The sequence below is a fragment of the Ischnura elegans genome, chromosome 9 (assembly GCF_921293095.1).
Source record: "Ischnura elegans chromosome 9, ioIscEleg1.1, whole genome shotgun sequence".
Taxonomy (NCBI): Eukaryota; Metazoa; Arthropoda; class Insecta; order Odonata; family Coenagrionidae; genus Ischnura; species Ischnura elegans.
Genome location: NC_060254.1, coordinates 39596320 through 39619816, shown reverse-complemented (window position 1 = coordinate 39619816; position 23497 = coordinate 39596320). Strand labels below are relative to the sequence as shown.

The window sequence follows — 23497 nt, the reverse complement described above, 5'->3', positions numbered from 1 at the left end:
AATACAGCACAATATTGGAACCATTTCATAATTTTCTAACTGGTCCATTCATGGTTCTTGTTAACCAACCTATCTTTTACATCTGGGCAGAAAAATCACGCAATGTTAATTTTTTTTAAAGATATCTCTAGATTTACCTTTAAAAGAACGAAAAATATTCTTTCATAAATTTTCTTCTGAGGAATTATGTTTATTTATCAAATAATCAACCATGATTCCAAAGTTAAAGTTGGCATATATCTTATAATCTACCAGGTTCCTAAAGTTAAATTTAGCAAGCAATTAATATATTCCAGTCACCTTATATAATGTGAAGCACACACTCGGTACATACATTAGGAACGGTAAATTATTTATTTCGCGGAACGATGATGGCAGATGATAATTCTAAACACCCGCAGTGCAATCATAAAGAATTTGATCAGTCCAAATTTTTAAATAGTATTCCTTCATTCCACATTAATTCCCATGTTTGTTGTAGCTCCTGACAGAATGTAAGATTTCAGTTGGTCCGGTATCAAAAACCCACTGCCAAACTGAATTGAAATTCAGATATACGTTGGCTTTTTTTAAAGAAATCTTTTCCGCAAAAAACGATTGGTCTATTTATTCTCGAATAAGTAATTTTAAATAGGTACCTATGCATAGTCCAATCATTAGTTGTCGAGTAACATTTAAATGCTAAGTCACACAATATAAATCGTCTTTTTCATAATGGTTCTTCTTTTACATTTCATCTTTCGGTGTTGGTAGAAGGTAATGAAAGGCACTGCCATTTTATTGCCAATAAAAATATAGTATATTCCCACGTTTTCTTTGCATTTAAATATTGGGAGTTTTAGCCTAATTTTCACTCGGTAGCTAAGAGAGTTTAAGAATTAAACAGAAGATGATGTAAAAGATAAGTTTCCGAAGATATGAACATACAGAGTAATGCATCCGTCGTGTAGATATACCTGAGCTGAAACTGACACTGATATTCCATATTATAAAATATCATGATTACTCAGTACCGTAGCTAAACCTTGGTCCTAGACTAAAATAAATATTTATACGGAATGTAAGTATATGATTTTCTGCCTCCTCGAGGCCCAAGTGTTACTTTCAGACAGATTCCACAAATGATGTCAAGAGCTCTACCTACATGATATCCTGCAACTCACCGCTGCGGTGTATGGATGAGGAGTGAGTATTTTTTTCCCACAGCCTGCACATGTAGGGGCAACCATGATTTCATGCGCAATCACCAAGAATTTTCCCATGATTAATACATAATAATGTATACTCCATGCATTTTCCATTCATGATTTTCCAAATGGACATTCGCCACAAACTTAGGATATGCTAGAGAAGATACCAACATATTCAGTGAAAAGGAATAACTATTGTTAACTTTTGTTCTTTACTGCATAATTTGTTTCGAGAAAGAATCAATTGACGATGGTGTGGGGTGTGCCGAGACGGGTGGAATAGAAATGCTACGGGAAATTGATAATCATTATCCATTTAAATTACCTTAGAATTCCAACAGAGAAAGCCTGGATAAAACCTCTCGAATTCTCCGTGATTTCTTCGGTCGACGGTTTTGTTAATACTGTTCAGTGTTCAGTTTTCACCCAAATAACACACTGATTTTCCCATACGTTTCATACGCTAAATATAGCGTGTTTCCCACCAAATATTTTCAACTCCCGTATTGTCTAGTGGTTAGGATACCCGGCTCTCAGCCGGGAGGCCCGGGTTCGATTCCCGGTACGGGAAATCTTTTTTTATCCTGGAATCGGCAATATATTACTTTTATTTATTGACGCCGATGTCCTTTACCGCAGTGGATGGAATTTTATATTTTAACATTAGTTTTTTTTGTTTTAGATTTAAAAAAACGTGTACGCGTGGAGCCAAGAGGATCTAAACAAATGCATGGGAGTTCACTTCTTGGGTCGGTCGATCAACATTCCGAATTCAAAGCTTATGGACGATGTAAACATAAAGGTGACATTTGAAGTCAAATAGCTCATAATTACGATAAGCCTTGTTGGGATCACATTCAAGTTTGATCCCCACGATATTTTTGGTTTTTGTTGTAGAGCCCTAAAGAAGCTAGGATACATAGAGAGTGTTGTGGGAAGATTTTCGGATGAAAAAGGGAAAGAGAAATGTTATTTCTCACTGATAAATCATACTCGCAATGAGCATATGAGGCCCATAAAAACTTCATCCGTTCATTCAATAAACACCATGGATAACAGTGCGATTCACCAAAAACGGCTACGATCGAACAGAAAGCCTTACATAGCTTTTGCATTAATTAGGCTGTGAACCGCGAATTATTCGCAGGATTCGTGCTAGCGTTAGATATTTCATTATAAGACACGGTCTCAGGCGTTACCTTGTGGAATTTCTTCATCATAGAATAAAATTAAATTACTTTGTTTTATTCCACACTTTATTTTAAATAGCTCGACCCGGGTTTCAGCATCTAATGCTATCATCAGGTAGAGTAAAATAAAGTAAATAAGTAAAAAGAGCTAGAATAAAACAAAATAATTTTATTTCATTCTATGATTCGATATTTTGTTCAGAGAAAAATCATCTCAGAATCTAAAATAACTTTCTAGGTCCGACGGAAGCGATATATTATGAAAGGGTGTCCATTCAATAAAAGCAGAAAAAATCATGCATGATTCCCAGTTTTTCAGGGAAATTTTACCAAATTTCTGGTTAATCTTACGTGATTACTGCAATGGATAAGAATTTTAAAACACCCAAAATTACTTCAATACTTTTAAATAATATTATATTTATGTTTTTACAAAAACAAGGGCCAGGTTAGATATCACACTTTTTATTTAACATTCAAACTTATTCAATTCAAGCAAAGACGATGTTTCGACCTCATAAGTAGTTGTTGACGTCACCTGGTTCCTTTTCTTCGTGTTTTTAGATCTTACTTGTGTCTAGAGTGCTAGACTCGATTTCGATTTCGACTCGATTTCGACATTTCGATTCTGTTGTTTTGTCCGACATTCCACGTATCGATGAGGCTATAACAATTCTACTAACAAGCAACTGCACTTAAAATTATGACAAACACATTTTAGGCCATGGAATATGCGTAGAACTGGCAAATTTTCATGCGAAATGAATTTGAAATAAAAGATTTTTAAATTCTAGGTCGAAGTAAAAATTCGTGAATAATTCATGCATGATTGCCGGGACTAAAATTTCACGCACAATTCAATATTTTCCCGGTCTCTGGACACCCTGCGTAAAGGCCGTTTTACACGGGGCACGAAATTGCGCAGGTTAGTACTGCATTCATGTCTAAAATGGCGTGGAATTGCGCGAATGCATGAACGAAATTATAGCAGGGGCTATTTTTTTATCTTACGTCGATGCATACTCGCATGAGTTCTAGCAATTCACCGCTTTACACGACGCAATTTTGACTGCGCCTTGGTACACACGTCAGATCGTGCAAGTACGTTCTCCGTTTAAAACGGAAAGATATTTTTCGATCGGGTCGGCATAAGAATGCGTTTTTCCCAAAAAAAGCAAAGGAATTCCTTTAATTAATGCCATGCGGTAATCAGTAGGGGTATCTAATTTTTTTTCTCTTCCCTCTTGCATTTGTTTACAGCTAGTTTCTTAACATCCCTGCCACTCGTCTATTGAGGCGGCTTGCGAGGAGGTATGATGAGTGATGCACAAAATACCGTTTTTTTCACATTGCGATGTAATCTGCTGTGGTCTTTTTTCCGTTTTCGGGAAGGATGAGTTTTTCAACCAATCCGTTCGCGGATCTATCTTTCGCAATTTTACGCCAGCCCAATCTACTTTTTCTATTAGTCCCAAAAACTTAAGTTCGCGGGATTTGACTAACTATGATTCCAACTGATATGTTTCACCAATCACAGCTTAAGGCCTGTTTACACGATGCATTAACACGTACGGGTTGATGTCTAAATGTATACATGCGAGAATTAACGCCAAAACGCACTGTATAACCACCCAACTTATGCGAATGCATGCACATAGAACCTGTTCTAATTTGGTTCATGCGTTCGTACATGTTCCGTTCCGGTCCATAAAAATAGTTCATGCAAACAGACATTAACTCGCACGTGTTAATGCATCGTGTAAACAGGCCTTTATATCGCATATCAATCCTAAGTTCTATTTTAGAGAACTTTTATACGACTTCACAATACACATGCTTACCTTCCTTGCTTCTAGCTATTTTCAAGAAATCTTCATCTACATATTAACCTGGAAGCCATCTACAGAGATGTTTGGCATCGCATGATCCATCACCACACACGAAACAAAAGAGGATTATAATTTACTTCCACGCCCATGCAATAAGTACGCAACATGACACATAAACTATGGTTTTACGAATTAATTAATAGCTACCCCAATTTGTTGCAATCTGTAATATTTCAAATGTTTTGTCCACGAAGATAACAAAAAAATAATCCTGAACAAGCCAGTACGTTCGTGAGATTAAAAAAAAAAGACATGCTGAATAAGTTCCTGGGATCGAATTCTCGAAGCATGACCTAATATGAGTAGCCAAAGCCTATTATCGAGACACAAAGTTAACCAATATACTTTTCAAAGGAATAAATATTAATATGTAAATGATTAAAAGTGGCCAGTTTTTTTAGATGGTAATAGAAATACATTAAAATTAGGACAGTAAAAAAAATATTTTGTCATTTTCTTCAGATTGTATAAAAACATTTAAAATTGTATGGATAGAGCTCGGGAAGTTTCGCTAGTAAATTTTGCTAAGCGTGGTCAAATTTCATTCAGAAAACGTTTTTTAGGCCGCGTCAATCTTTCGTGACCGCCAGTTACATTACGCTATTAGTAAGCTTATTGAGAATTGGAAATATTTCTAATTTTTCGCCCACGTAGATAAGAAAAAAGGCAAGCTGGCCATGCCAGTAGGATCGAGAATTAAAACTCAGAACAGTGAAATCATAGCCACAATGGGGTCAAAAATATTTACCCCAGGGGGGACTCGAACCCCCAATCCCCGGTTTAGGAGACCGATGCCTTATCCATTAGGCCACTGGGGCTGGGTATTCAAATGAGAAGACTGAAGATATCACTATATCCGCGAAAGTTAACAACACTAACATCCAACAGGAATTCGTCGTTCCAAAACAAGTCATTGTCGTAGTTAACATTAATTCCTTTCACCTTTAAAACATTATATCCGCATCCAAGGTGTGTTCAAAACAAATTCTTTCTCAAATACAAACTCCCTCACGCGGACTTTCTCTTTTTCGAGGATTCATTTATATCACGTACCACTGGATAAGTGTCGAAGTTTTATTTATTTTAAAATATTGCAAGGGTTATACTTTGGTGTGCCAAGCTAAGCAAATATCTCGTTGCATAATTTAAAGAATAAATTAGAGAGGATATTTTTATTTGTCATAATAAGCTATGATAAGTAGCAGCTAAGCGCGCTCGAAAATAGTGGGGTTCAAGGTCAAGGCACAGAGTAGATACATATATCCCTACTCTGTGGTCAAGGCTCAAACCGCTTGATAAGTGCTTAAAGATGTACTTTGACTGCCTGTCGCTACGATGGCTTACATCAGGGCGCAATAACAGAAACCTAGTCAAACAAACTTTCTCACTGACTATATACTCAAAATGTATTTTATTCCCGCGCTATTTTGATTCGCACACGGGTAAGATCAATGAGCCAAGCAAGGTTATCGTCTCTAATTAATAATTTAAAACGATCGTATACACAATACTCCTTTTTATGGAAAAATCTCAATCGATAATGACTTATAATTAAATGGATGGTTGGACTTTTCAACAAAAATCGAAATTTGAACCGGAGATCGAAAAAACCGACAGCCATTTAAAAAAAGATTTGTCAAAAACACGTTTATTATGCATTCGAAAAATACACATCTGTTTCGTAAAAATATCTATTTAGAATACATGGTTGAATTACAAGTAGTAAAAATTTCAAATGCTTGCAATTTAAAGTTTTGAGGTCACCGCTTGGAACCATTGAACCTTGGAACCATTCGGCTTCACTAACATTTTTAAGAAAGCTCAAGGGAATCAGTGGCGGATCCAGGATAGGGACAAGGGGGAGGCTAAGATTACGATTAAGTATATCTAGTGTAAATTGAATTCCCAAGGGGGGGCTTTAGGCCCTCCTAACCCCTCTCTGGATCTGCCACTGGGTTGTAAAACCAAAAGCGGGTAGAATAGGCCGCAAGTTCAGAGGTAATTTCTTTTTCAATTCGTTAAAGAAGGCAAAATTAGTATAAAAATATAATTAACCAATTTTGTACAAAATGGTAACCTCCAAATACTTCGATTTTACCTAGTGTGTGTTTCGTCGGCTATGGCCCCCGTAGATGATCAGCGGTATAGAGACTAAAAGTAGTTTAATCGACAAGAGCAAATCATAATTAGTCCCGAATCGAAATAATACTAGTTCCGAAGTTTTAATCGTGGCTGTGGTTAATTGCCGTAGTTTAAGAAATAAGATTCCCGAATTCCACCATTTAATTCATAGTACCAAGTGTAACGTCATTTTTGGAACAGAAAGTTGGCTATCAGATGTTGATTCGGACAATGAGATATTCCCAAAACCGTTCACTGTTTATCGGAAAGATAGAATTAATCGAGAGGGGGGGCGGAGTTTTTATAGCTGTAAAGAATTCAATCGTCAGCCAGGCGATAACCGTAACTGAGACCAGCGTTGAATCAGTGTGGTGTTTAATTAAATGTCCAAAATTCAAAACTATTTTATTATGTTCGTATTACAGACCACCTAACTCAGATATAACGTCAATGTTGGATTTTCAAAATCAAATAAACAGCGTAGCATCCAAGTATCCTGAAAGAAACTTGATTGTAGGTGGAGATTTCAACGTACCTTCTATAGATTGGGAGACTCAAAGCTACATTCCTGGTGGGAGGGATTAAGTGATCTGCGAGGCTTTATTACACACTTTTAAATCTAATTCATTGTTTCAAAATTTCACATTTAGAATACGCTGCCATTGTTTGGGACCCTCATGAAAAAGGCTTAATAATAGAGTTAGAACGCGTGCAAAGAAGAGCTGCCAGGTATGTGAAAGGTCGTTACGATAGTCTTGTTAGTGTTACTGACCTCTTAGATAAACTCGGATGGGAATCTCTGTCGGACCGTAGATTGAAAAATAGACTAAACCTTTCAGATAAATTCAAGAGCAGTGTCTTTTCTAACGAAGTTAACCATATCTTGCGGACGCCAACATACTACGGAAGATCAGATCATATAAATAAAATAAGAGAGATAGATTGTAGAACAGACAGGTACAGAATGCCATTTTTTCCACGATCAATAAGAGATTATAACGGCAGCGATAGAACTCGTAAATAGATTGCATGACTTGTATTGTAGCCTACTAACCTATGAAAAACTTTATGCATGCTTCTTAATTTTATTATTATTTCTAACACCATATAGTAGTATAATTTGTTATTATACGGGACGTTTTTTGGACGGTGTGGTGTGCATGTTGGAGTCCAATTGCATGCTCCATGTTGGTGATTGATCACCCCATGACAAACACCCTAAAGGTGGCTCGCAGGGTATTACGTAGATGTAGATCCGCCACTGAAGAGAATGAGATACTGTCTTGATGATCGAGGGAGCTCCTTTCCAATTTTATTGACATTAGAAGAGTCTATCACACGAGACGGAAGACGTTATCATAGGCCGGTAATGACTATGCTAAGATCAAAAGAAATAGTCAAGATCGGGGTTGAAAAATCGAGTTTGGATCAAAAATCGAAGATGAAGGTCTGATCTCGATTACCATGATCATAGGCCATTTAAATTCGATTTTATATTCTCGATTCTAGTCGAAATCGATTTTTCCATCCCTAAACACACCATGTAACTATAGTTCTGAGATAGAAAAATAGAATGAGATACATTTTCAAGTCAACAATGATAATGAGTGTTCATCACATTAGGCTTTTATCCTCTCATTTTCACAAGCGAAGACTAGCGCTCCACGAAAATAACCGAGCATTAAATTCCATTACAAATTAAAATTATTAGGAATTTGAAATACATAAGTTCAATTCTTCGCTGATATTTTCGCTTATAACAGTTAAAATGAAAGATACTTGGGTTTCGTATAAATGGGTTTTGTTAAAAGAATATTAGGAAAGTGCAACGACAAAGTGAGGGAAATTAGCTACTTTTCCCTCGTTAGACCACATTTGGAATACGCTGCCAGTGTTTGGAACCCTCATGAAAAAGGCTTAATAAGAGAGTTAGAACGCGTGCAAAGAAGAGCTGCCAGGTATGTGAAAGGTCGTTACGATAGTCTTGTTAGTGTTACTGACCTCTTAGATAAACTCGGATGGGAATCTCTGTCGGACCGTAGATTGAAAAATAGACTAAACCTTTTAGATAAATTCAAGAGCAGTGTCTTTTCTGACGAAGTTAACCATATCTTGCGGACGCCAACGTACTACGGAAGATCAGAATATATAAATAAAATAAGAGAGACAGATTGTACAACAGACAGATTCCGAATGTCATTTTTTCCACGATAAATAAGAGATTACAACGGCAGCAATAGAACTCGTAAATAGATTGCATGACTTGTAGTGTAGCCTACTAACATATGTAAAAATTAATGCATGTTTCTTAATTCAATTATTATTTCTAACAGCATATAGTAGTATAGTTTGTTAGTATACGGGACGTTTTTTGGACGGTGTGGTGTGCATGTGGGAGTCCAAATTCATGCTGCATGCTGGTGATTGATCACCCCCTGCCAAACACCCTAGAGGTGGCTCGCAGGGTATTATGTACATGTAGATACTTCTTCTGATGTTTTTGCGTGATCAGGTTGGCCTGACGTTCCGCTCCAGGTCAATCCTTCAGAGACAATGGTTGTCATTCAGTACACTGCAGGGCGGCCAGATTCTACATCTACATAACACCCTGCGGGCCACCCCTAGAATGTTTGGCAGGGGAAATGAGATTTTCATGAATTGAAGAATTCATGCCCCATTAAAAATTCCATTTTTTGGCATATATTTTCATTTAACAGATTCATTTCAAAGCGTCAAATTTAGATAACTCTGGCACTCCACAATTTACTCAAAGCTGCCTTTCATCCATTGAGTCTTCTTTCACGCACACATACATTCATACATTCAAGCAAGCATGTAAAAACTGTACAGCAATGACTATGATTCAGAACCCAACACTGCTGATATTCACAAGGTAATATTAAAGTTATAATGAAAAATGTATAGTATTTTTATTATGTTAGGCGGGTTAGGATGGGAATCTTTATAGGAGCCTTAAGCAAACTACAGAATAAATTAACTTGGTGAATTCGGAGAAGAATTTTTCACAGAAGACTTAAAGGATATCCTTTGTTTACCGTCGCACTCTGGTAGACTTGATCACGAGAATAAAATAAAGGTGAAAGACAGCAAACCAGAGGAATTTTACAGGTCACCCTTTCCTCGTGCTATCAAGGATAGAAACGATGTCTCGATTAATAAAGTTAATGGCGTCACTCAGTAGGACGCCTCATTGCATGTTTTATTATTTATTTATAGTATGTATTCGCTATAGTATGCTCGTGGTATGGATTTGCTATAGTGATTACTAACCGTGGTAAAGCTTGCCTTTCCATTATTGTGCATCTATTTTTTGTAATTATTCGTAATATTTTATGACCGCTTATTGTGCTCGCTACGGTCCCTTGCATGCTGCGCGTTGGTGATTGATCACCCCCCGCCAAACACCCAGTAGAGGTGTCTCGCAGGGTACTATAAATATGTCGATGAAGGGTATTTTGCAGGTGGTGAGTACATCAAAACATCCAGCCGTTGTTAAATTTAACAATAAATTCCAAATTAGTACCCCAGATTTAGTCGAAAGCTTTCGTTCTACTATCCGAAAGTAAGGACCATTATTTTTTTACACCTCCTCATCAACTTCGTCTGTGGTTGTTTTCTCCATATCTACGATCCACAGTGCAAGCAAACAACAGGGTGTGTGGCACTGGGTGATCCACACCAAGCGTGCATCACTCATCCTAGCCTAAATCAGACACGCGCTCGCTTGCCGGAGTCAGGCCTAGCATAGAGGACAACGACACGCGGTCAGACCAGAAACTAGGAGATTGATAAGGAGAATTATATAAGAGAAAATGAATGACCAACTTTAATTGGGAGTCCAATTGTATGCTGGTGATTGATTACTCCCTGCCAAACACACTAGAGGTGGCTCGCAGGGTATTCATCTACATCTACATTATACCCGGCGAACCCCCTCTAGGGTATTTGGCAGGGGGTGATCAATCACCAGCATACAGCATGCAATTGGACTCCCACATGCACACCACACAGTCCAAAAAAACGTCACGCGTAATAACAAATTATACTATGTTGTATGTGTTATTACAGCAGTTCTCCGCGGTAAATTGCAATTTCCCTCGTATTTTGCGCGAACGAGCAAATTTACGGAACACGGTCACCAACGCTCGATCATCAAAGAAACCACCGTTGCAGGCGAAAGGATGAATAAGACGCATCCAATCACCGGTTCGCCACCTGCTCACGGGCTTAAGCCGGTACTCCGCAGAAAAGTTTGCACAGGCCCGTTGCAAAAACGAAGGCCGTCGCTTATTATTATACCATCCCAGAAACCCTTTCTGACAGAATGCGGAAGGGGAAACGCAGCGGAGTGCTCGGGATGGGGGCATGAGTTTGATGTTTTTGGCGTTTCTATCGATTAGGGTATTATGTAGATGTAGATGTAATGAACCATGAAACTTATAATGACGTATATAAGTTATATGGATGTAGGAGGAAGTAGATGTAGAATTAAGGTCACGATGAAGTGAGGACTCCTACATTTCAATGCAGAGTAAATGGGTACGGGTCGATAATCGATTTTAGGAAATAAATAAACTGTCTCCCACCGCAAATGTGAAGAACGCATCCGAAAAAAATATCACGACTTGTGTGGAATGGCTATCCCAGCCAGTGAATATGCATGCTGCTCTTAGACCAAACATTAAAGTCTTCTTCATCTACATCTAATAATAGAAAATATATTGAAATCGCTTAGTCCAAATAAATCACCTGGTCCAGACGAAATCCCTTCTCGCGTGTATAAAGAACTAGCCTCAGAACTTGCCCCCTACTTGCAGTTAATATTCAGTAAATCCATCAAGCAACACGAAGTACCTAATGACTGGAAAATCGCTAATGTAACGCCTATATTTAAAAGTGGAGACAAGGAACAGCCATCTAATTACAGGCCGATATCTTTAACGTCCATCTCTTGCAAAGTCCTTGAACACATCGTAGTCAGCTCGGTAATGAAACACCTAGACGCGCAAAACTTATTAATGGGAAATCAACATGGATTCAGGAAAAGCAGATCGTGCGAAACTCAGTTAGCGCTTTTCGCCCACGATATTTTAGTCTCCGGGGAAGACAACATTCCAGTAGACGCGATTTTTCTTGATTTCAAAAAGGCATTTGATAAAGTACCCCACGGAAAGTTAATAATAAAACTGAAATCTTATGGTCTAGACGAAGATGTCATTTCCTGGATTAGAGAATTTTTGAGCGACCGCGTCCAAAGAGTAGTATTAGACGGTGCAGTCTCCAATGAGGTTAGAGTCACTTCTGGCGTTCCTCAGGGTAGTGTCATTGGCCCACTCCTATTCCTACTTTATATAAACGACATTGACGAAGTAGTGCAGAGTAAGTTACGATTATTTGCAGACGACGCTGTAGTTTACAGAGAAATTCGTTCCAGCAAAGATATAGATGAACTAACGAATGACCTTGCTGCTATCCAAGCTTGGTGCGATGCTTGGCAGTTAGAATTAAATTTGGAAAAATGCGTCGTAATGAATTTCTGGAAGAAGAATAACTCCCTACAGCGTAACTATGTCATTCGGGACACGCAGTTAAAGGCAGTTGAATCTGTGAAATATCTAGGGGTTAGACTCAATAATGATCTATCGTGGAATAAACATATTCGAGAAATAACCGGTCAAGCTAATCGTAAAATGGGTTTTGTTAAAAGAATATTAGGAAAGTGCGACGACAAAGTGAGAGAAATTAGCTACTTTTCCCTCGTTAGACCACATTTGGAATACGCTGCCAGTGTTTGGGACCCTCATGAAAAAGGCTTAATAACAGAGTTAGAACGCGTGCAAAGAAGAGCTGCCAGGTATGTGAAAGGTCGTTACGATAGTCTTGTTAGTGTAACTGACCTCTTACATAAACTCGGATGGGAATCTCTGTCGGACCGTAGATTGAAAAATAGACTAAACCTTTTAGATAAATTCAAGAGCAGTGTCTTTTCTGACGAAGTTAACCATATCTTGCGGACGCCAACGTACTACGGAAGATCAGATCATATAAATAAAATAAGAGAGATAGATTGCAGAACAGACAGATTCCGAATGTCATTTTTTCCACGATCAATAAGAGATCATAACGGCAGCAATAGAACGCGTAAATAGATTGCATGACTTGTAGTGTAGCCTACTAACCTATGTAAAACTTACTGCATGTTTCTGAATTTCTATTCTATATTCTATTTCTAACAGCATATAGTAGTATAGTTTGTTATTGTACGGGACGTTTCTTGGACGGTGTGGTGTGCATGCGGGAGTCCAAATGCATGCTGCATGCTGGTGATTGATCACCCCCTGCCAAACACCCTAGAGGTGGCTCGCAGGGTAATTTGTAGATGTAGATGTAGATGTAGATACCCTGCGAGCCACCTCTAGGGTGTTTGGCAGGGGGTGATAAATCACCAGCATGCAGCATGCATTAGGACTCCCACATGCACACCTCACCGTCCAAAAACGTCCCGTATACTAACAAACTATACTGCTATATGCTGTTCGAAATAATAATTGAATTAAGAAACATGCATTAATTTTTACATAGGTTAGTAGGCTACACTACAAGTCATGCAATCTATGTACGATTTGTCTTGTTTAAATGATCTAAGACGTTGCTGGATGAAAAAGACATTCGACGAAATAAATCAGTCCGAAAACGAGAACAGGCGGGAAAAAATATAGAATTACGTTTTCATCTACAAGAAATCATAAATAGATTAGATGACTTGTAGTGTAGCCTACTACTTATGTAAAACTTAATGCTTGTTTCTGAATTTTATCATTATTTCTATAAGCGTGTGGTAGTATAATTTATTAGTATGCGTGACGTTTTTTTGGATCGTGTGGTGTGCATGTGGGATTCCAGTTACATGCTGGTTGAGTGCTAAGGAGAGCATGCAACTAGGTGAGTGCTAAGGAGAATTGCATATGAGAAAATGAATACACCAGCTGTAATGAGCCATGAAACTTATAATGACGTATATAAAGTACATGGTTATTCTACTCATGCCTTCATTTTATCAGTGGTGATTCACGTCGTCTGAGAAAGCATATGTTGCAAACGGTAGTGCAGGAGGTTCAAATGCGGCCACGAATTTAACAGGAAAAAATGAAAACGGTAATCATGGTCATACCGTGTAGCCGTTCCCAAGCACCTCATTGTTGGGTATTCCCAGTATCTTGAAAAACAAGCCTTGATAACACTCAGTGACACATTCATGGCTACCATCCCATTAGCTCTTGTCGAACCCTTCCCATGTTTTTGTCTCGCAGCTATTCCAATGGAAAGGCTTTTTGACTTCCGTTGCCTTTTGTGCATTCGAGATTTTCCTATCTCAAGAGGACTGCCTGCTTAACTTCAGCGTTGTGACTAATCTAGTCTCCGTTATCGTTACTCCAGGCGTTCCCACACTAACCAGCTGCCTTTAGGGTATCGCAACATCGTTATGAGGATAACCGTATTTCCAAACCCATTATCGTGATGCGTCAGGACACTCAGATATCCACTGTCACTATTTCCGGAAACCTCTCGCGAGGAAGCGAATTCTCCGAACCCTAGGGTACATAGAGAGAGGCCATTCACCCGAGACCTCATGCGTGAACCGTTTAAGACTGCTATAACTGCCTGAGAATAAGTAAGGAACTACGTACAATGACTGGAGCATCGTGGGAAAATTAAGGAGAAGGAAACACGTATCTACACCTATATATTTACCTGCGACCCACCTCTAGGGTGTTTGGCAGGGGGTGACCAACATGCAGTAAGAGGACCACAAATGCACACATATCTACGCATCTCTTTTGCGTAATGCAAAAAGTTATTCCTCGAAGTATTTTCAGAATTTATGAAATGTAGCAAATTCGACATATGGCGTGTCCGAGGGTGGGTACACGAGGCTAGTGGTCTCCTTAGTAGATCGCGGGTAGTGGCCGTGAGGGATAAAAATTTATAGGGGACTGAAGCCCCCCTCAAGCTACAACCTGTCTCTTAAGTAGCTAATACTACCTCAAGATTGAGTGGCTTATGATCTACCAGTTACAAAAAGCCTCCGTGGCGCAATCGGCTAGCGCGTTCGGCTGTTAACCGAAAGGTTGGTGGTTCAAGCCCACCCGGGGGCGAATTTTTTTCTTATATACAAGATGCGAACGATCCTATATACCATTCCGTTTCGCATGGTAAAATCTACGAATATATTTCCAAGTTCTTTTTCCCATCGCTTCATGGATACATCTACATAATACGATCCACCTCTAAGGTGTTCGGTGTGTTACTGATGAAATGGAGACTTTTATAGAATCGATTCTGTTTCAGGTGCGGTATATCCGTGAAAAAATAACACGAATGGTAATTTCAACGCTTTCAATTCAAAAGCCAACAAACGGCGATAGCTTCAACACATTATTGAGTATTTCAACACATTGAGTTCAGTGAACTCATTAGACTAATGTTTTATCAAGGTCAATTTTCTAGGTGAGGGATAATTTAACTTATTTTTTTCAAGGTTAAATACTCACTCACCTTGAAAATGACACAATATGTTGAAATTATGGTCGGTTGTTGAGTTTTGAATTTAAGTGTGTGGAAATTACCTTTTGTGTTGTTTTTTCATGGATAGAAGCTTCTACATAAATAGTAAGTAATTCGGTCACAGCAATTGATTTTTCCTGCCTTCAGTAAGACCTCCCTTTGAATATGCTGCTAGACTATGGGACCTCGGTTTAGTAGGACTGATGGCTGAATTCATTAGAGTGCAGCGCAAGATTCGAAATGAGTTATTACTTATGTTTAATAGGAATGAGTATGAAGAGCCTGATAGGTAAGGAGATTATCAGCATCTAAACCAAATCAGCACCCACGATTCTTCCTTCGAGTGATAAAAAGCCTTTTTACCTGTTTAATAGTGATGATGATTTCGTTGTTATTTTTCAACCGAATTAAGAACTATACAGTCCTTCCTTGAAATTCCATGTGGGAGTCAGTGAAAATATAATATGTTTCTTAATTCAATTATTATTTCTAACAGCTTATAGTAGTATAGTTTGTTAGTATACGGGACGTTTTCTGGACGGTGTGGTGTGCATGTGGGAGTCCAAATGCATGCTGCATGCTGGTGATTGATCACCCCCTGCCAAACACCCTAGAGGTGGCTCGCAGGATATTTTGTGAATGTAATGTGGTGATCGTGCTGCATGCTTGTGATTGATTGGCCCTTGCCAAACACCCCGAAAGCGGCTCGAAGGGTATTCTACATCAAGCCTCACTACACCTTGCAAGCCTCCTCTAGGATTTTTGGCAAGGTGTGATAAATAACCAACATCTAGTGTGCATCAGGACCGCCACATACACAGAAAATGGTCATAAAAATATTACGCCTAGTGACAAAAAAATACATACAAGTGCACATTCATGAAAAGGCAAAACTTGCCGACGCGTCGGTTAGTAATTCCTATGGAAAATCCATGGAGCTGTGGAAAAAATAAAAACATGCAATTGATGGACCTAGCGAGTGTCGCCATTAATTTTATTAAATGGGGCACCGTTGCTATAGTACTAGGAAAGAATTACGTTTCAAATCTTTATGTTTTGAAATCTATTTCCTTTATTTTATTCTCGTGGTTACGTCTACCATACATAAACATAATGCCCTGCGAGCCATTCGAAGGGTGGTTGGCAGGAGGGTAGCGTAGTACGGCGTTAAACGAAGGCTATGTTTCACGTGGTCTGAGAAAAAATCGTCTCCGAATTAACCAAGTAGATTTAGATACTGTGATCTGAGGCCATATGATCATTCCCATACGATATCCATCAGAAAAATTTCCGTCCCCGAACTACACTTGGTTCGAACCACAAACCTTTCGGTTAACAGCCGAACAGTGCTATCCGATAGCTTCATTAACATAAAAATGTTCGAGACTATTCACAACAACTACACTGCCGGTAGTCGACGTTTGAAGATGAGTTTCTAAACGCTTGTAGACATTGAAGCATGACTATTGAATCCTTATTTGTGAAAAATTATGATAAATTCACAGAGCGTGAAACAATTGGAGCTGGAAAGGAACAAGAAAACAGGAAACTATTTTAAGGCATGTTTGTAAAACATTGCATACTAATTTATAATATTTGTAATAACATTTGAAACTAATTCGCGAATGATAAGTTATCCGCGGATTATGTTCCGTGAAGTTAATCAGGTGATCAATCTCCAGCGTGCAAGAGGATTCCCGATATACCACACGGTCTTAAAAATGTTACCAATTGTAACAAAATATACGTCCACATTCGTACAACGGCAAAACTTGAGGTGAACATCAAGTAGTTAAAAGTAAATTTGGAGGACCTTACTCGGTGGGAGACTTGAGAAATCTCCACTACCATTCAGAACTGTTCATCTACATCTCAATCTACATCTACATGTCATTTTTTCCTCGATCAATAAGAGATTATAACGGCAGCAATAGAACGCGTAAATAGATTGCATGACTTGTAGTGTAGCCTACTAACCTATGTAAAACTGAAAGCATGTTTCTGAATTTCTATTCTATATTCTATTTCTAACAGCATATAGTAGTATAGTTTGTTATTATACGGGACGTTTTTTGGACGGTGTGGTGTGCATGTGGGAGTCCAAATGCATGCTGCATGCTGGTGATTGATCACCCCCTGCCAAACACCCTAGAGGTGGCTCGCAGGGTATTATGTAGATGTAGATGTAGATGTTAACCACACAGCCTCCACGATACGCTTACAAAACTCAACGCCAAAAAGGAATGAAATCGTTTTCGGTACCGCGAATCGTGAAAGGGGTGTAAAAAGAAAAAAATCTTGCAAGACGCCTACAATGAAACACCTGAGTGCGGGCGTTACGGAAACCGCCCAACTGGCAACAACGCCGCCAGCCCTAATGTGTGCGAGTGTGTTTGTAGACTCGCGCACACTCTGACGCGGCATTTGAGCACCAAGGAACGCTCCGACGATCTACCCACACTGACTGGACCACCGGGAGAGTGTGTGTGATGATAAAAGGAAAAAGAGGGGAGAGAAAACTTGTGGGATATTGACTGGGCAATTCAGGCGGACGGAGGGCAAGCTCCTTCTCACCGACGCGACGCGAGGCCATCGCGAATTCGATTGAGGCAGGGCGTGCTGTTTCCGCCCGCACGCCACATGCACGGAAAAGGGTGAGGGAAAAACTGGACAGGAAAAAGGAAAATCACTCCCACCGCAATACCAATCCTCCTATCAGCATAATCGGAAACAGGGCAGGCTTCATCTACATCTTCAATTACATAATGCCAGATAATACCCAGCGAGTCACCTCTAGAGTGCAGAAAGTTTCTCAGGTTTTCCACCGGTTGATGTTTTCAACGTCTCCCGAAGTTTCGAAGAGCGACTTGCCGTTCATCCCCAGGGGATCTTCCGAAGATTTCTTTCGGAAGATCCTCTAAGGATGAACAACAAGTCGCTCCTAGAAACATCAGGATACATGGATAAAAATAACCGGTGGAAAACCCGAGAAACTATTCGGCACTTGATACACCGGGGAAACCTAAAATCATTCACCTCTAGAGTGTTTGGTAGTGGGTGACCTCTCACAAACAAGCAGCATGGAAGATAATTTCCATATGCACACATCACGCGGTCACAAAAATTAACACGATTAATAACATTTTATGCTCCAAAAATGTTACAGATTCCACAATTTTATATTTATGCAAAGGCAAACTTGTCAATTACTGCCTACTGCGAATGTATGCGGTAGCTGCCGGCCCTATTGCACTCCACGCGCTGATGATTGATCACGCTAAACAGCATCTACATCCACATAATACCCAGCGAGCCACCTCTAGGGTGGTTGGCAGTGGGTGATAAATCACCAGCAAATAAGGTGGCTCGCAGGGTATAATATAAATAGATAGATGGAAAGGTTATTTTCCAATGTTGATACAAGAAGCTATCGAGATCGCATAAGCAAAAAACAACATGTGGAAAGAGAAGGGGTTTCTTTTCCACCAATTATGAAAGAGAGCACAAAGGAAATTAGCAAACATATAGAAAGGTATCGCAAAAAGTCAGTCTTTTGTGGTGGTATGTAACTAATTAACATATGTACACCTAAATGCATGTTTCTCAATTTTCTAGTAGTAACTTGGATTAAGGTATACACAAGTTAGTAGGCTACACTACAAGTCATGTAGTCTATTCATGAGTTCTAGCGCTGCCGTTATAATATCTTATTGATCGTGGAACAAAGACATTCTGAATCTGTCTGTCCTATAGTCTATCTCTCTTATTTTATATATATGAATTGATCCTAAATAGCAGGAATGTAGGCGTTCATAAGATATGGCTAACTTCCTTAGAAAAGAAACTGCTCTTGAATTTATCTAAAAGGTTTGGTCTGTTTTTCAATCTACAGTCCGAGTTTTTCTAAGAGGTCAGTTACACTAATAAGACTATCGTAACGACCTTTTGCATACCTGGCAGCTCTTCTTTGCACGCGTTCTAACTCTGTTATTAAGCCTTTTTCGTGAGGGTCCCAAACACTGGCAGCGTATTCCAGATGTGGCCTAACGAGGGAAAAGTAGCTAATTTCTCTCACTTTGTCGTCGCACTTTCCTAATATTATTTTAACAAAACCCATTTTACGATTAGGTTGACCGGTTATTTCTCGAATATGTTTATTCCACGATAGATCATTATTGAGTCTAACTCCTAGATATTTCACGGACTCAACAGTCTCTAATTGGGTACCCTGAATTACATAGCTACGTTGTGGGGGGTTATTTTTTTCCAAGAATTCATTTCGACGCATTTTTATCAAGTTTAATTCTAACTACCACACATCGCACCATGCTTGTACAGAAACAAGGTCGTTCGTTAGTTCATCTATATCTTGGCTGGAACGGATTTTTCTGTAAACTACAACAGGGTTGCCGACTTATAACAAATATTGGGGGGCCCTTACTGGGACTCTTGCCCCGGAAAATTTTATAAATAGTGAGTTTAAATTTTTTTTTTATAGCATGTTAGAAGAGTCATATGATCAACATAAGAAACTTGAAAACACGACCCCCGGGAGCCCGACACTTCGAGGAAAATCGACAAGCCTAACGCATTTTTTACTCCCCACTCATGACGAATTTTTTAGATGACTTTGGCCCCCTCATACTCCATGGAGTCGGCGCCACTGAACTAGAACGAAACAATGTTTGTAGATGTAGAATGTGAGTCAGCATCAATGGTCCAGTAATGTTCTAGAATACATCTACATTGTTAGTGTAACTGACCTCTTAGATAAGCTCGGATGGGAATCTCTGTCAGACCGTAGATTGAAAAATAGACTAAACATTTTTGATAAATTCAAGAGCAGTATCTTATCTAACAAAGTTAGCCATATCTTACGGACGCCAACATACTTCGGAAGATCAGATCATATAAATAAAATAAGAGAGATAGATTGTAGAACAAACAGATTCAGAATGTCTTTTTTTCCACGATCAATCCGAGTTTATAACGGCAGCGATAGAACTCATAAATTGATTGCATAACTCGTAGTGTAGCCTACTGACCAATGTAAAACTTAATGCATGTCTCTTAATTTTATTTTCATTCAAAACAGCATATGGTAGTAAAATTTGTTAGAATACGTGACGTTTTTTGGACCGTGTGGCGTGCATGTGGGAGTCCAATTGCATGCTGCATGTTGGTGATTGACCACCCCCTGCCAAACACCCTAGAGGTGGCTCGCAGGGTATTATGTAGATGTAGATTACCCAGTACGCTACCAGCAGAGGAGTTTGGCAGGGGCAAACGACCCTTGTATTCGACTTATTTAGGGCATCTATCGGACGTTTGCTTTCGTGCGAGCTGTATTAATGTGAACGCACCTGGTGATGACCCCGCCGCACCAACCGAATCTTAGCTTTAATCGCCTTCATACCATTAGCACTTCTTCGCCATTCCTCCGAATCCCTCTCCTTTAACTTTAGCCCCACCTCCTACCAGGGGTCGTTGTCCTTCCGTTTTCGCGAGTTTTTCCGCCCCTGAAAATAATTTTTAAAAAATGAACGGGGGGGAATGCGGGGTTTGGCAACCTCCCTCCATCCTTTCACCGCCTCCCCGCCTACTTCAAAAGGAATAATCCCACCCCTCTCCACCCCTTCCTACCCGCCCACCCATCCCAACCCTTGTCAACCGTGTACACTTCGTCTCGCAAATCAATAACCACTTCTTCTTACACACACCCCCTTTTACGCCAGCAACCGAAAATAAAAGTGCACCTCAATCCACCGCGGTATACCCATCCCACGTCCATTCATTCAGGCGAAGAAAATGTTTCGTGAATCCACAGAATCTAAACACTCCCACATCTACAACTACACGGTGCACTGCACCTCTTTGGTGTGTAGTTTAATGTATTTTTCCCGCAACGAGTACTCTGCTGCATTTAGGTATTGCTATACATGCAAGTGCTAATACGCGACAGGCTCTCTTGTCAAGCAATCAGCAGTGGCGCAGCTAGGGGGGAGGGCCAGGCCGGACCCCCCAAATATAAAAACACAATTATCATCCTCCATAAGAAAGAAAACAAAATATTGAAAAATCGTTAATTTACATAAGATTTCTTTAGAAAATGAAGTTTTATCTATCATGATGAGTGTTAAAATTAGTATAAAACCCCCTACTTAGTTCCCTGTATTTCAAAAATGTACCCCCCTATTATCAATAACAGACACTTTGTTACTTCCACAAAAAAATTCTATTTTATGGCCGGTTTCGGCTGTCACACCAGTAATAGATAGAGAAAATATTCGATTAAATTCCCCCCCTGGTTTTGGACACCACCCCGCAAAAAATTTCTGGCTACTCCACTGAAATGCGTTACCTTAGGCAGTACATCATGCACTGCTCCGTCCATATTGACACCAACAATGCAAAAAAACAAGAAATTATTCAGTCAATTTCGATGATTTCTTTTTAAACGGTCGAGCGATTGTTGACAGCTGACGTAAACGAACGAATGTGAGTTGTAGTCTCGTGTTGCAGGAAGCGATGTACGCTGCGTGGTAGCCCACATCACTTGAATGAATGGGAATTGATAGTTTCTGTTATTGTTTGTGTTTTTTTGTGACCTTGCTGTGTACATGTGGGGATTCTGCTGCCTTCTGGTGATTGGTCACACTCTGCCAAACACCCAAGAGGTTAAAATTTTAGGCTTTCCCTGCGTATAAATTGATGAAAAATTTCTCGGGTTTCCCACCGGGTGAGGTATTGGGTCAATTCTCCCAACGTTTCAACGGCTAAGTCTGCCATCATCTTCAGGGGTTTATTCTTTATGGTACTTTTTACGGTACGTATTTATTTATTCATATCCTTGGTTCCCTTTTTGTTGTGTGCGAAACCCGGTGGGAAACCCGAGATATTTTTCATCAATCCAAGAAGTTGCTCACATGGCTCTGCGTAGGAGTATTTCGCTATTTTTCGAGGACCTAACAAGGGCACTGGAAAACCTGTATTTCAGTAATATGCGCGAACTCCAAGTACCAATGCTACCAAAATATACCATAAAACAGACTCACTCCTCGGTATATATCGATGGCTAAAGTCCAACAGCAAGTATCTCAAAATTTGGCCGGTCTCAGTTAATAATCCTAATACTGCTAATAAAAAAAAATAAAATTCAAGCAATAAACAATTCATTGTTTGCATATGTATGCTTCTTCTTCAGTGTTATGTGTTTTTGGTTTTTAATTGAAATTAAAATCATATGCAATTAAAAAAGTAATAGTTTTTTTTGCTCTCCTGAAAAGGTTGCTATTTTTGAGATACGTGTTGTTAGAACTAAACCATCGATATTCACACGAGCAAGTCCTGGCTCCTTCACTCGGGCCTTCCATGGTGCTATTGTTGTGGAAGGCAGAGGGGATTCAGAAGGATAGGCGAAGGCTAGGAGGGGAATGGGGTAAGGCAACAAATACAAAAAGGACTGGTCTGCCCTGAGGGCGACGGGAGGGTTGCCCATTATCCTGTCTGGGGGTTTTTCGGACATCTTGAGCGGCCATCTAGACCTTTAATGTAAGTTCTACACGCCAAAAGATCGGCTTTGCTGAGAGCCAGTTCAACTGCTGATAGCACTGTAAGGAGACGATAATTACGCTCAAGCATACTTCTACAGAATACAGCAGCACCAATCCATTTTCAACCGGTGAAGAAGAAGTTTGCTCAGTGTTGCTAAGTATCTACATGTACATAATACCCTGCTAGCCACCTCTTGGGTGTTTAGACGAACAAGATCGGAGACAGACGCTGGGTTTTTATATGTCCTTCATCGCCGGGTTACGGTAGTCAACCCTGTTTTGCAAATCAATAACCTGCAAAATGTAATAGTCATTCTTAAAAAGGATAAGGCAACCCTTGCCTTATTCCTAACTTTTATAGAGCTCAAAGCCGTTAAGAAAGTACCTAAAGCTGTTGCAGCTAATTTAACATGATTCGAAACCTTCAAGAAATAAAATAGGAGTGAACGAACAGAACAAAAAAATTATACACAAATGTTCCCGCCACGGGGCTTCGATAAAACAACCACCACTGTTACAGCACCACGTTTATTCCACTAGGCCACGGCAATTATAATATAAACACAAACTAACAGTGAAAACCGGGGCAAGTGCGCTGTAAATGCACACTAGATAATCCATAAATCTGACATAAATCGAAAGAAAATTATAAATTTGCGAGTAATTTCTCCCTCTGAACGCATATACATATCTTCACGCACAAACGAAATACTTGCGTAGCATTGGGCCCATTGCACACACACCCATTTTGGACGGACGGTAAAGTATCGGCCGTCCACATTCCGATAGTGAATAATGGAATGCCATGGGAGGGCATGGCAGGGCACGGGAGCTTTCACACGTACCAACCACGAACCGGCAAAATGCCGGTTAGCTGCCGGCCACTGTCACTGTGTATCATCGGCGCCGGCTCAAAACATACTAACTTATCCTTTGACCGGTAAAATTCCGGCGTGTGTGCAAGCATC

General features: G+C 39.6%; 3 non-coding genes across 3 annotated transcripts; 2 read left to right on the top strand and 1 right to left on the bottom strand.

The window, feature by feature from the left end:
• The first annotated feature begins 1689 nt into the window (after nt 1–1689).
• Nucleotides 1690–1761, top strand: Trnae-cuc. The gene has a single exon. It is a non-coding gene; the product is annotated as a tRNA-Glu (tRNA).
• Nucleotides 1762–5014: 3253 nt separating this feature from the next.
• On the bottom strand, nt 5015–5087 carry Trnar-ccu. The gene has a single exon. It is a non-coding gene; the product is annotated as a tRNA-Arg (tRNA).
• Nucleotides 5088–14493: 9406 nt separating this feature from the next.
• Trnan-guu lies at nt 14494–14567 on the top strand. Its single transcript has one exon. It is a non-coding gene; the product is annotated as a tRNA-Asn (tRNA).
• Nucleotides 14568–23497: the final 8930 nt, after the last annotated feature.